The sequence below is a fragment of the Delphinapterus leucas genome, chromosome 1 (genome assembly GCF_059928025.1).
Source record: "Delphinapterus leucas isolate spDelLeu-1000000601 "Yukka" chromosome 1, BTC_Dleu_Yukka2, whole genome shotgun sequence".
NCBI classification, from domain to species: Eukaryota; Metazoa; Chordata; class Mammalia; order Artiodactyla; family Monodontidae; genus Delphinapterus; species Delphinapterus leucas.
In genome coordinates, this window is record NC_143129.1 from 146,703,923 (window position 1) to 146,716,705 (window position 12,783).

Consider the following 12,783-nt stretch of genomic DNA (forward strand, 5'->3'; position numbering starts at 1 on the left):
TTCCTGTTTTTGAATCAGGTTGTTTGTTTTTTTGTTGTTGAGTTTTAGTTCTCTCTATATTGTAGATATTAATTCCTTATCAGATATATGATTTGTGAACATTTTCTCCCATTCTGTGGGTTGCCTTTTTACTCTGTTGATACTGTCTTTTGTGCACAAAAATTTAATTTTCTTGAAGTCCAATTTGTCCATATTTTGTTTGTTGCCTGTGCCTTTGGTGTGATATCCAAGAAGTCACTGCCAAATCCAATGTTGTGAAGGTTTTGCCCTATATTTTTATCTAACAGTTTTATTATTTTAGGTCTTACACTTAGGTCTCAGATCCATTTTGAGTTAATTTTTTCATATGGTGTTAGGTAAGGGTCCAACTTCATTCTTTTGCAATGTGACTATCCATGCACCATTTTCCCAGTCAAAAAGACTTTTTCCCATTGAATGGTATCAGCACCATTATCAAAAATCATTTGACCATATATGTGAAGATTTACTTCTGGACAGAATGCATGACATTTTATAGGATACAACGATGAATCAGAGTGCAGATTGTCCTAACACACTAGAATTGGTCATAAGGAAATTGTTAGAATGGAGTTGGATCTTATTTTTGTTTTGGAGAAAAAGGGGGGAGAAGATTTGATTTAGAGAAAGTAAAATAGCTGACTTAAAGGGAGTTCATGTCAGAATTAAAGACCTTTAGACACTTTTCCTGCCCTAGTTCATCTAGTTCACATCCTTGTTTTTATATATGAAGAAAAAGAGACATGGTGTTACTCTTGAGGTAAGAATTACCAAAAAAAAAGACATTATAGTAGAAAGATTTCAGCTCAGTAAAGGAAAAACTTCTAACATCTAGCATAGATAAATGTGGGGAGAAATGAGCTCTCTATTAAGTACAAATATTCAAACAGAAATTGTGTTACCGAATTAGATTCGAGGCCCCCCTCTTGGGGCCCTAGCTGAACTGAAGATCCCCTGGCTCTATCAGGGAGCTCTTTCTCACTCAGCTTCACACTGCCAATAATGAAACTGAGGTTGGTACAAGCAAGACAGGCTTTTTTATTCAATGGCCAGAGAATGGAGAAGGGGAGCTCATGCTCTAAAAGCACCTCTCTCCAAAGGGAGAGGAGTAAGGGAATTTTAAGCAAACAGGTCAACAGAGCTCTAGGAAAGGAGCAGAGATTTTCATGGACAGCTGGGGCATGCACAGTCTTTCATGTTCCTTTTCATGCACCAACTGTCCCTAGAAGAGTACAAATCCCCACTTTGGGTGGAGATCTTAGCATCGTAATGAAGTGAAGGTAACTTTCAGATACCTCCATGTTTCATCTGAGCAGGAACATTCCTGTGATCAAGTCAAAGCTGGTTAGGAGCAGTTGACCATTGTATATCTCTCAAAGCACGTATCTCTTAAAATACAGCTGCAAAGCATCTCTGCCAATACCAGGAGGTATTTTGAAACAAACACAGAGATAAATCAGGGCAAGTGTATTTCAGCTCTCAGGGGTTGGTATGGAAACACAGAGATAAATCAAGGCAAGGAAAGCGTGACCTTTAGCCTACTTTGCCCACCATCTTGGATCTAGCCTTTTCAGTCTGGTTTTACTGTGGTCCTTTGTGGCATCCTGTTGATAAAATACAACTAGCTTGTATGGTTAAAAAATAAAAATAAAAATAACAAAACAAGTTTCTGTGCCTGGGACCTGGGCTGCATAGCATGTAAATTTTGCTGTAGAAAGCAGGTCTGATCATCTCTCTGCCTTGCTTGCAAATGTTCTGTGACGTTAACTTCAGGAAAAAGGCCATTTTTAAAAATGGCATATGTGGCTCTTATAATGTGGTCCTAGGCTACAATTATAGCATCATTTCCTGGCCTGTATCTATGTTCTTGATATATCCAACTATATGAACTCTAATGTCTTTTCTAACTCTCAGATCTTATGCACATTAAAGAAAAAGCCTCCTTGAAAAAAAAAAACCAGACCTTTTTTTTTTTTTGGCGGTACGCGGGCCTCTCACTATTGTGGCCTCTCCCATTGCGGAGCACAGGCTCCGGATGCGCAGGCTCAGCGGCCATGGCTCACGCGCCCAGCCGCTCCGCGGCATGTGGGATCTTCCCGAACTGGGGCACGAACCCGTTTCCCCTGCATTGGCAGCAGGACTCTCAACCACTGCGCCACCAGGGAAGCCCCAACAGACCGTTTTTAACACTTCAAGGAAGTACACTAAAGGGTATGGCTGTAGTTAAAAATTCCACACAATGAATCCTCAGAACAAATTAAATGGAATCAATGGGTAGCAAGTACTCACATGTGCTAGTGTGAGTCTGTGGGCACATTAAATCCACACTGGGGCAGCTGAGAAGAAACTTGATTTTAAGGAGAAAGGGAATTAATTTTTGTTGAATGTTTACTACGAAATAGGCATTTAAACATATTTTAGCTTATTTAATTTTAAGAATGCAAAAAGACAAAAAGAAATCGATCCTTTACACTATCTTTGAGGTGAGCCTTAGAGGCTCTGGTATTGCCTATTTTCTTTTTTTTTTTTTTTTTTTTTTTTTTGCGGTACGCGGGCCTCTCGCTGTTGTGGCCTCTCCTATTGCGGGGCACAGGCTCCGGACGCGCAGGCTCAGCGGCCATGGCTCACGCGCCCAGCCGCTCCGCGGCATGGGGGATCTTCCCGGACCGGGGCACGAACCCGCGTCCCCTGAATCGGCAGGCGGACTCTCAACCACTGTGCCACCAGGGAAGCCCGCATGCATGCTATTTTTAAGAATCACAATAATTTTAAACTTTGAACTTATCATCTGCTTTACAGACAACTTAGAGTGTCAACAAGCAATTTCCAGGTACTTTCTGAGCATCAGAATTGTTCTGGGTGCTGGGAATACACAGGTGAAGAAGACATGGTTAGGACCACATTATGAGACTCTTTTTGACTGGAGCTTATCATCAGTCAGGGTCTGTAAAAGGTTACCAACCACTGAAGTCTCTCTCCTTGAAGAAGTCAGGTATATAGAAAAAAAAGGAGCCTCAGAAAAAAAACTTTAGCAGATCTGATCATATCTCTCCCTTACTTATGAATGTTCAGTAACTCCCCATTAACTACAGGATAAAACCTGTTTTTTTGAATAACATACATGGCCTTTTATGATTTGTTCCCTTTATGATTTACCAGTAGATCTTGGTTTCAGCAGACTTATCTCTAAGGTACCTTTCTTGTTCTGATTTAATTTACTCACCAAATCACCTTTTCATCCAATATGATGATTTTTGGATTGCGTTTTCCTATCACCGAGGAAGAGAACAGAATATGAATACTGATCCATTGGGCAATTATAGTCCTCATTACATATGATGAAATAAGATTTTTGCTGTAAGTAATTTTCACCTGAGTTTGGGTGAAATTGAGCTCCCCGAACTTCTGAACTGGAAGGCTAAATTTGGAGACTTAACCACAATCATGAGGTCTTCCTTGCAAGTATCAGATATAAGTCCTTAGTATATATATACAGCGCAGTATCAGATACAAGTCCTTAGTGTATTTATACAGAGCCGTCAGATATTTACCATTTAATTTCTCATTAAGATGTTGGTGATTCAATGGAAAGAACACAGAACTGGTATTCTAGGCCTGCCTGTGACTTACTGTATGACCCTGGCCACTAATTAAGTCTCTTATACCCTAAGTTCCCTCGTTTTTTGCGTAGAAATACTTGCTCTATACGTGTGTTCTATTGTGATGATAAGCAAGAGTATAGTTGCCAAAATTCCATTCAATGAGTACGTAGGCATTATAAGGAATACACATGCTAAGTATTTGCACTCAGGTTGATAATTTATTGGAGTCAGACTCATAAAAGTAATGTGTAGGGATTCAGAGAATGGAGGAATCACATTCAGCGATGTGTGCAGGGGTGGTGATCAAGATGATTTAATAAAGGAGGTAGGAGTTGAGCTGGATCTTGAGGAATAGGAAAGGTGGTAGAAGAGCATTAGCTGGAAGGGATAAGAGCAGAGAGGCACTGGGATTCTCAGTCTGGCCCCAGCCTTTGTTTTCAGACTCATTATCTTCTGTACACTCTAGACAAAATGATGTTCTCCGAATCACAGACTTGTGTCCGGCACATAGTAGGCAAACCTCCAAGGTTCAGCTTCTACCTCTTCCATTAAACCCTCACTCAAGTGGAATTTAACATGCTCTCCTCTGCAACTAAGATGTTAGTATCATCTTAATGTCTCTACAGGCTTTAAATTTGGGACCTGCTACTTTCCTTACATCCTCTCTGTCAAGTAGGTATTCTGCCGTTGAAAACTTACAGATAAAGAAACTCAGAGGGTGTATTTGGCCAAAGTCAAACAACTGATAAGTGCTGAAGCCAGGTAGAGCTCTTTTGACTTGAAATCCACTACTGTACGCACTACACTGGAGCGCCCTGGCATGAGACAGGTAGAGTAAAATGTATTGATACTTAATTCTCAGAGCTCTAATTTTCTCATTTATAAATGAGAGCAGTAGCACGGACCTCATGGGATTGTTTTAATTTTTTTTTTGGCCACACCGCTTTTGGGATCCCAGTTCCCTGACCAGGGATGGAACCCGAGCCCCTTGCAGTGGAAGCGGAGCTCTAACCACTGGATCGGCAGGGAATTCCCTGTTATAAGAATTAAATGGTAAAATATGTGAACTCCCTAGCTCAGTGACTAGCACTTAGTGGTCCCTTCTCACCAAGCTTCAGATTCATGTAGGCATAAATACACAAATAAGAAATATCCAGTTCTGGGGTGCAAAGAAGACGGATTCTGCAGAGAGGCCTTCTGTAAACTTTTACAGGCCCCAGCCTCTGAGTCACATCATGAGAAATTTTATAAGGCAGCATCTTGTAAAGACTTAAGATTTTGCATTTTCCCCCACGTCCAACCTATCATATCCTTTTCCTGCCTCAGCATGTGTCAAATGCAAGGACTGTAGTTGTGTGACTTGACCAGCTTTGAGGTTAGAGGGTGGTTGAATAATCTCCAAGGCTGGGATCTTAAAAAAAATTAACCAAACTATCCTTTCCGATCGGGACTTTTAATTACTATGTGGAGGAACCTACATTAAAAGCAAGAGGGGGAGAAGGCTCATGGATGGTAGTTGATTCCAAACCCACGTGAAACTAAATAAATGATTTCTTAAATCTTTTACCGGGGTGGAGGGTGGGATACTCTTGTGATTTCTCTCGAGCTCCTTAACTCCAGAATTGGCTGCACTTTAAAAGAAAAGGATTCCAGCTTCGGTGGGCTGGTGGCAAAGTGAATAGGCGGGGAATGGTGGGGCGACCCGGGAGGATTCCCCTGTCTACCTACTCGCTGGTGTTCAGAAGCCCGCTCTAGCCGCCAAGGGTCCGCGGAGGCGCGGGCCGGGTCAGTTCCGTAAGCCAGGCTCAGAGGTGCACGTCCAAGGCCGGGGCTTCCTTCCCCTGGGGGACGGCTTTCGGGCCCTCTTCCCGCTTGGGGGCCTCCGTAGGGAGGTCCACAGCCCAGGAAGCCAACCTGAGCGGCGCGGCAGTGCCCGCGACCCCGGCCTCCTCAAGCACGCCAGCGTCCTCGCGCCGCTCCCCAGGAGGGCCCAGCGGGGGAGATGGACTTCGCGACCCTCGTTCGGTGGCCCCGCCCCTCCCTGCGAGCCCGTTGTGACTTCAACCTTCCCCCAGCGCTAGAGGGCCCCGCCCCCTCTCCGCGGGCTAAAGAGTGTCCTCGCGCGCTCGCCCCTTCCCTCAGCGTGAGTGTGAGTGCGCTGCCCTCTCACCTCGGCGTTGTTTCCCTCCTCCCCATTGTTCGCCGTCTCTACCACAAGGCCCCGAACGTAGCCCCACCCCCATTGGTGTTTACTACCCCCCACCCCGGTTTAACCAGTGCCCAGGGGACCCCAAAACGGAGGGAGGGGGCACCCCCAAACTCTTCCCTCTGCGCCTCTTCTCCGGGGTTTCCTGCGCATCTATTCCCTACCCCTGCCCGGGTCAAGACTCCATTCGGGGCTCCGTCCCTCTCTCCCCTCCCCCTCTCCCCCGGCTCCCCTTCTCTCTCGGCCCCCTCCCCTCAGCGGGTCCTCCTCTTTCTCTCCCCCTCTCTCCTCCCCCTCCCCATCCCTTCCCCCCCACAATGCAGTTCGCGGCGCGGCGGACATGGCGGTGGTGCCCTGAGCTCGTCGTGTCCTGGCCTCCAGCGGCGGCGGCAGTGACGGCGGCAGCGGGAGGCGGAGGCGGAGCGGGAGCCACTGAGATGAGGAGGCGCCGCGCGCGCCTGTAGCTCGCGGGCCTCGCAGGTACGGAGGTTCCGGCCGCGGCGCAGCACCCGGCGCCCAAGGGGGTGTGCTCGGGGCAGGCCGGGCGGCCCCCTCTTCGCCCTCAGGTGCTGCGGCTCGCAGGTGTCGTGGGCCCGGCCCGAGCCCGTGTCAGCCGTCCTCTTGGGGCCTGACACTTCTTTCTTTGCCGGAATGCGCTTCGGGTGTCCCAGGGGAAGGCAGAGATAAGGGAGGTAGGGGCGGCGGCCTGGGCTTCCTGAGGAGGGCATCGGGGAGCTTTGGGGCCGAACTCCACAGCGAGGCTGGGGCGCTCGGCCCCTGAGCTGAAACCTGTAGACCCGGGCAGCGGATTTTGAGTTAACGGGATAGGAGTGAACATTTTCTGGGGTCCAGTATGATTCCTTGTCATGTGTGCCTTTTCTTTCACCCCTGCTTAGATATAGACGTACGTATATAACATGTAAATACACAAACACGCATATAATACATAATAAACATTTTTTTCCGGGCTCGCCCTTGTCGGGAGGAGAGAACGTAGAGATGTCTGTGAGGATATCGCTTCTTGCTCGCCCGCCTTCTCTCTCCCCCGCCCCCCGGTCGAATGGTGGTAATGAACGCTTTTGACGTGGGAAACTGAGATTCGTATTTGTAAACAGACAGCACTCGCCGAGTGTGTTGTACGCCTCCGCGAGAGGTTTCAGGTCCTTCTGGTATACGGATTGCAAAAGAATGAGATATTTAGACCTGAAAGAAAGACATCATCGGGATTTCAAGTCGTACCTGAATGTGGTGAATTAGTGTTATCTTAACAACGTTGATTAAATACTTTCTTTTTAGAAGATTATCAGATTTTTAATCAGATGAATTTTGTACCTTGCGCGAGGTCTTAGTTTCGGTATACCATGTTTCTTCGTTTCGATATATTTTTCATACAAAAGTAGTTCCTTACACATTTGACGTTTTACTCCCTTTTGTGATCTCCTTAGTGTCCAGAAGTGCAATTCGAATTGTGTATTGTTGGCATGCATTTAATAATTAGCTGGAGCGGATCAGGTTACCTTTTGTTTCCAAAGATCGCCCCCCCATCCAGTCTTGTAGTAGCGAAATGTGTAACACTTGGTGAAACGGAACATATCCTTTTTCTGTTTTTAAAATAATGAGAACTATTAGCTAATAAAATTGGATAATTGCAACTGGTTATGATAATTTAGAGAGAATGCCGTATCAAGGTGGTGAATTGTAGGATGGTTTTTTTTAAAAGTTTTTTTTGTTGTTGTTACTATCAGCGTGTTCTGTATATGAGTAAAATGTACGCTGAAATTTGTTTTAGGCTCAGAACGCTGTATGTCTCCTTAGAAATTGCTGCACTATATTGCATCCTAGTACTGATTAGTCACAACTTATAAAGTTTTGAAATATTCTTTTAGAAAACTGTGCTTAAGATAATTAATGAATTCACTAGTGTCTAGTGTATTATGATCCTTTTATAAACAAATTTTAAAGAGTGCTTCTTAAAAACCGTATACTTTGGGGAAGATAAGAATTTTAAGTTGTTTTATGCTTTAAAAAGATGATATTTAATACAAACAAAATAGTTACTTTTTTAAAAAGAGCTATTTTGGATAAATTTTCCTGCTGGTTGTAATTTTTCATTTGACTTGTGTGGAAAATGAAAAAATAAAGCTTCCTTGAAATAATACAGAAGCGGAAGTGAAAGTTATTGACATTTAGTGTTTTAAGTCTAGCAAATATCTAAATACAAAAAGGAAATTAAAGTCTTTTCATTGTCCTAGGTCAAGTTGTTAGTAATACAGATAAACTAACAAGATGTTATGATGCACATAAGTTTAGTTCAATATTGTAAATCCTAAATCACATCTAGAATTACATTTAGTTTTAGTTAATGTAGCTGGAACAGTATAGTGTCTACATTATAATTTCAGACCTTTTAAAATAAAAATTTTTATTTGTAATTGTAAATGTCTGATTAATAAAAAGCTGTTTAAAGAGAATTTTTATTAGTTCTCAGAGTAGAGTCATTTTAGTAAGAGTAATTGGATGACTCTTTTTGACCTCAAAGTTAACCTTGACATGCACAATAAGCAGGATTAATTATGTTGTGTTCTTCATATAATGTCAAATCAGGATCTTTGTGTAGACAAAGGTGTATGAATTTTATTTCTGCAGAAAGTTTCTGGTTTCAGAGAAACTATAAATAAGACTTACCTGTAAATGCTGATGCCAGTAAATTTTGTTTATCCTTAAAAAAAGACCATTTTGATATAACAAATTCAGTGAGATGTGTTACTTCCTAACATAAACTACAAGTGCTTGAATTCAGTTGATTGTTACTGCAGATAGAAATATGTTCTAAAAAAGAACAGTTCTAGAAAGACAAATAGGCAAGGGGAGTAAAGCAGGATATAGACTTTTTTCTTCTTAGAGGAATTAAGATTAATTACACTGAACTAAGTAAATTAGAATTTTTTTACACTAAGATTTACCTGTTTTGTTTCAGGCATTGTGCTAGACATGTTTATGTATTTTTTTCACTTGTTCAGTGTAACAACCCTATGAAAACTGTTTTATAAATGAGGAATCTCTGACTCAGGTTAATTTGCATAAGAGCATAGAGTTAGAAAGATTGAAAGCAGCTCTGTGCGTTCTTCCTATTATATATGTCATGTTGCTTCTCAGATGTATCAAGTGTTCTCCCAATTTTATAGGAGAAACTGCCTAAGGTTGCTTGTTCATTCATCATTTAATCATTTATTTCTTCAAACATCTGCATTTGTACTTTATGCTAGACATTGCTAGGTTTTAGAGATATAAAATTATTGAAGACAACCTCTTGCTTCAGGGAACTCAGTCATGTAATATGTACAGGTAAATTGCAACACACTAGATTATGGGAGTTCGGAGGGAAGAAGCCGGCTCTTGAGGGATGAGTAGGAGTTTTCTAGGTGGAGAAGGGGATACACTGGAGGCCATTCCAAAGTAAAGGAATAATGTGTGTGAAGGTGGTAAGTTGTAATAGGGCTTGGTGTTTAGGGGAGAGTGAGAAATTCAGTGTGGTATGAATTGAGGAGCTATGGATAGAGTGGTGAGAGAAATGGTTTGAAGTACCTGGAAGATTGTGAAGATTATTGTGTATGTTAAATGAAGACCTTTGGATTTTTTTCGTGTAAAGTGAGATCACCAAGTGGGATAGTGGTTGAGCTGTAATTAAAATTATGTTTTTTGATTCCTATTTTAGTATTTCTTTCTCCTTGGCTTCTCCATCAATAGATTTACCCTTGTTTTCATTGGATAGTGAAGCCATCTTTTGTATGCTGCTCTCTTCTCCTCTCTCTGGTTGCTGTATTCCAGACTGGTTCTTTGAGGATCCTGTGATCCAAGTCTTATTGTCTAAGAATGTTTAATTTCTTAGAGGAGTCTTTTGAGGTAAAAATAACTCTGGGAGAAATCACCTTGTTATGGTTACACAGGAAGTGTTTTCACTCCTTGGCTTGGGTTAGTTGACTGCTTTCTAGTTTACCACTGGAAAGCAATAACATAGGGCATTGGGGAATGTGGGCTGGAAAGCAGAGGCAGGATTCATACAAGCTCGGTGTTCATCAGTAAAGATGAGCAAAGTCCTACTGATCTTTATACAAAGCAATCTATATTTTCAAAAATTAGGTATTTTGTAAGACACACAATAATCTGGTTGTTTTAAATGGGTATTTGATTTACAATGATAATAGGTAACTTACTGCATAGTTACTATGTATTAATTTATTGCTAAAGATCTTAGAGGTATTCATCGGCCCTCGCAACAACTCCTTTTACATTATCAGTATTTATAGGTGAGGAAAGTAGCTGCAGAAAGACTAAATACCTTGGATAAGATCTCAGAGCTAGTTTGCTGCTGAGCCAGGATTTGAACTCAGGGTGTCTGAGTCTAGAGTTAGAGCTCTTAACCACTATACTATGTTGCACCTTAAGCTTAGGTTGTCAAAATTTAGTATGCAGAGGATGTTAAATTCAGTATAGTCGCATAGGTTGTCAAAAAATGTTTTGTTAAGAACATAAAGTATGAATTAAGATGATAATGAAATCTGATTGCATTTTGTCAGTCTCAGCTGTACACTGTAGTTTAAATAATTTAATTAACATTAAAATTGATTGGTCATTAACTATAAATAGCTGCAGTCTTGTGCTGAGGGTTAGTTTAGGTCAGCGGTATTCAAACTATGTTTGGGGACCTTTTGGAGGTCTCTGAGTCGTAACTGTTTTCATAGTAATATTAAGAAGATATTTACCTTTTCCCCTTTCATTTTCTCATCTGGAATGTAGAGTGATAGATAAATGTGAAAACATTATTACTTTGATGGTATTGGAATGTGTAATAGTGTATTCTTTTTTTCTTTTTCTTTGAGATATAATTTACAGTACCATAAAACTCACCTTTTTAAAGCATGCAGTTCAGGGACTTCCCTGGCAGTCTGGCGGTTAAGACTCCGCGCTTCCAATGCAGGGGACACGGGTTTGATCCCTGGTTGGGGAACTAAGATCCCATATGCTGCATTACGTGACCAAAAAAAAAAAAAAAGCTTGCAGTTCAGTGTATATTCGTAAGGTTATGTAACCATCACTACTGTTTAATTCCAGAACATTTTCATCTTACCAAAAGAAACCCTGTGCCCATTAGCAATCACCCTGCATCCCCCCCCACCTCAAGCTTTTGGCAGCCACTAAACTGCTTTCTGTCTCATTCTGTCTTTGGAATTGCCTATTCTGGATATTTCATGTGAATAGAGTCATATAACATGTGGCTTTTTGTGCCTGGCTTCTTTCACTAAGCATAATGTTTTCAAGGTTCGTCCATAATACATCATGTATTAGCACTTCATTCCTTTTTATGGCTGAATAATACTACATTCTGTGGAATGTATTCTATAGAGATACCACATTTTGTTTATCCATTCATCATTTGATAGACATTTGGGTTATTTCCACTTTTTGGCTATTATGAATAATGTTTCTTTGAACATTCATGTAAAAGTTTTTGTGAGGATGTATGTTTTCATTTCTCTTGGATATATACCCAGGAGTGGAATTGCTGACTGTTTTGATACATTTATGTTTAACTTTATGGAGGAACTGCCAAACTATTTTCCTGAGAGGCTGCACCATCTTATATTTTCGCTAGTAATGTATGAGGGTTCTAATTTCTCCACATCCTCACCAACACTTGTTATTGTCCATCTTTTAAATTATTGCCATCCTAGCTGGTGAAGTGGTATCTCATTGTGGTTTTGATTTGCACTTCCCTAATGACTAATGATGTTAAGCATCTCTTCATGTGTCTGTTGCCTATTTGTATATCTTATTTGGAGAAATGTCTATTTAAATCCTTTGTTCATTAAAAAAAATTAGATTATTTTTATTGTTGAATTGTAAGAGTTCTTTATATATTCTACGTACTAGAACCTTATCAGATAAATGATATGCAAAAATGTTCTCCCATTTTGTGGGTTATCTTTTCATTTTCTTTTTTTAAATTTAAAAAATTTGGCAAAATATATATATAACATAAAATTTACCATGTTAACCATTTTTAAGTGTATATTCACAGTGTTGTGCAACCATCACCACCATCCATGTCTAGAACTTTTTCCTTTTTCCCAAACTAACACTCTGTGCCCTTAAGCAGTAACTCCTCATTCCCCCCTCCCCTCAGCCCCTAGCAACCATCATTCTACTTTCTGTTTCTATGAATTTGACTACTGTATGTAATTAGAGTCATATAATATTTGTTCTTTTGTGACTTACTTCATTTAGCACAGTGTCTTCAGGGTTCTTCCACGTTTTAGCATGTGTCGGAATTTGCTTCTTTTTTAAGGCTGAATAATGTTCTGTTGTATTTATATACCATATTTTGTTTATCCATTCATCCGTTGATAGACACTTTGGTTGCTTCTGCCTTTTGGCTATTGTGAATACTGCTGCTGTGGCTGTGGGTGTACAGATATCTGTTTGAGTCCCTGCTTTCTGTTCTTTGGAAATGTACCCAGAAGTGGAATTGCTGGATCGTGTGGTAAATCTATGTTTAGTTTTTGAGGAACTGCCATTTAATTCTTTTCATTTTCTTGAGTATGTTTTTTTAAGCACCCAAGTTTTAGATTTTGATAAAGTCCTATTTATCTATTTCTTCTTGCGCTTTGGGAGTCATATCCAAGAGATATAAGCCAAAATTACAAAGATCTACACCTGTGTTTTTTTCTAACAGTTTTATAGTTTTAGCTTTTACATTTAGGTTTTTGATCCATTTTTAGTTAATTTTTGAATGTGGTGTGAGGCAGAGGTCCAACTTCATTCTTTTGCATGTGGCTATCCAGTTATCCTAGCACCATTTATTGACAAGACTATTCTTTCCCTTGTTGAATGATCTTGGTGTCATTGTTGAAAATCAATAGACCGTAAAAGTCTCTGTTTGTTTCTGGCTTCTCAATT

At 40.9% G+C, this 12,783-nt stretch overlaps 1 protein-coding gene across 9 annotated transcripts in view; it reads left to right on the top strand.

Moving 5' to 3' along the window:
* Window positions 1–6,161: 6,161 nt before the first annotated feature.
* Window positions 6,162–12,783, top strand: part of TUT4 (terminal uridylyl transferase 4) — a 149,590-nt gene continuing 142,968 nt past the window's right edge. For 5 of the 9 annotated variants that reach the window (XM_089922638.1, XM_022575693.3, XM_022575696.3 and 2 more), the window contains exon 1: window positions 6,162–6,306. The gene's annotated coding sequence lies outside the window, so the exon portion shown is untranslated. The remainder of the gene's footprint in view (window positions 6,307–12,783) is intronic. The other 4 variants (XM_022575695.3, XM_022575697.3, XM_022575698.3 and 1 more) reach the window with 1 other exon arrangement.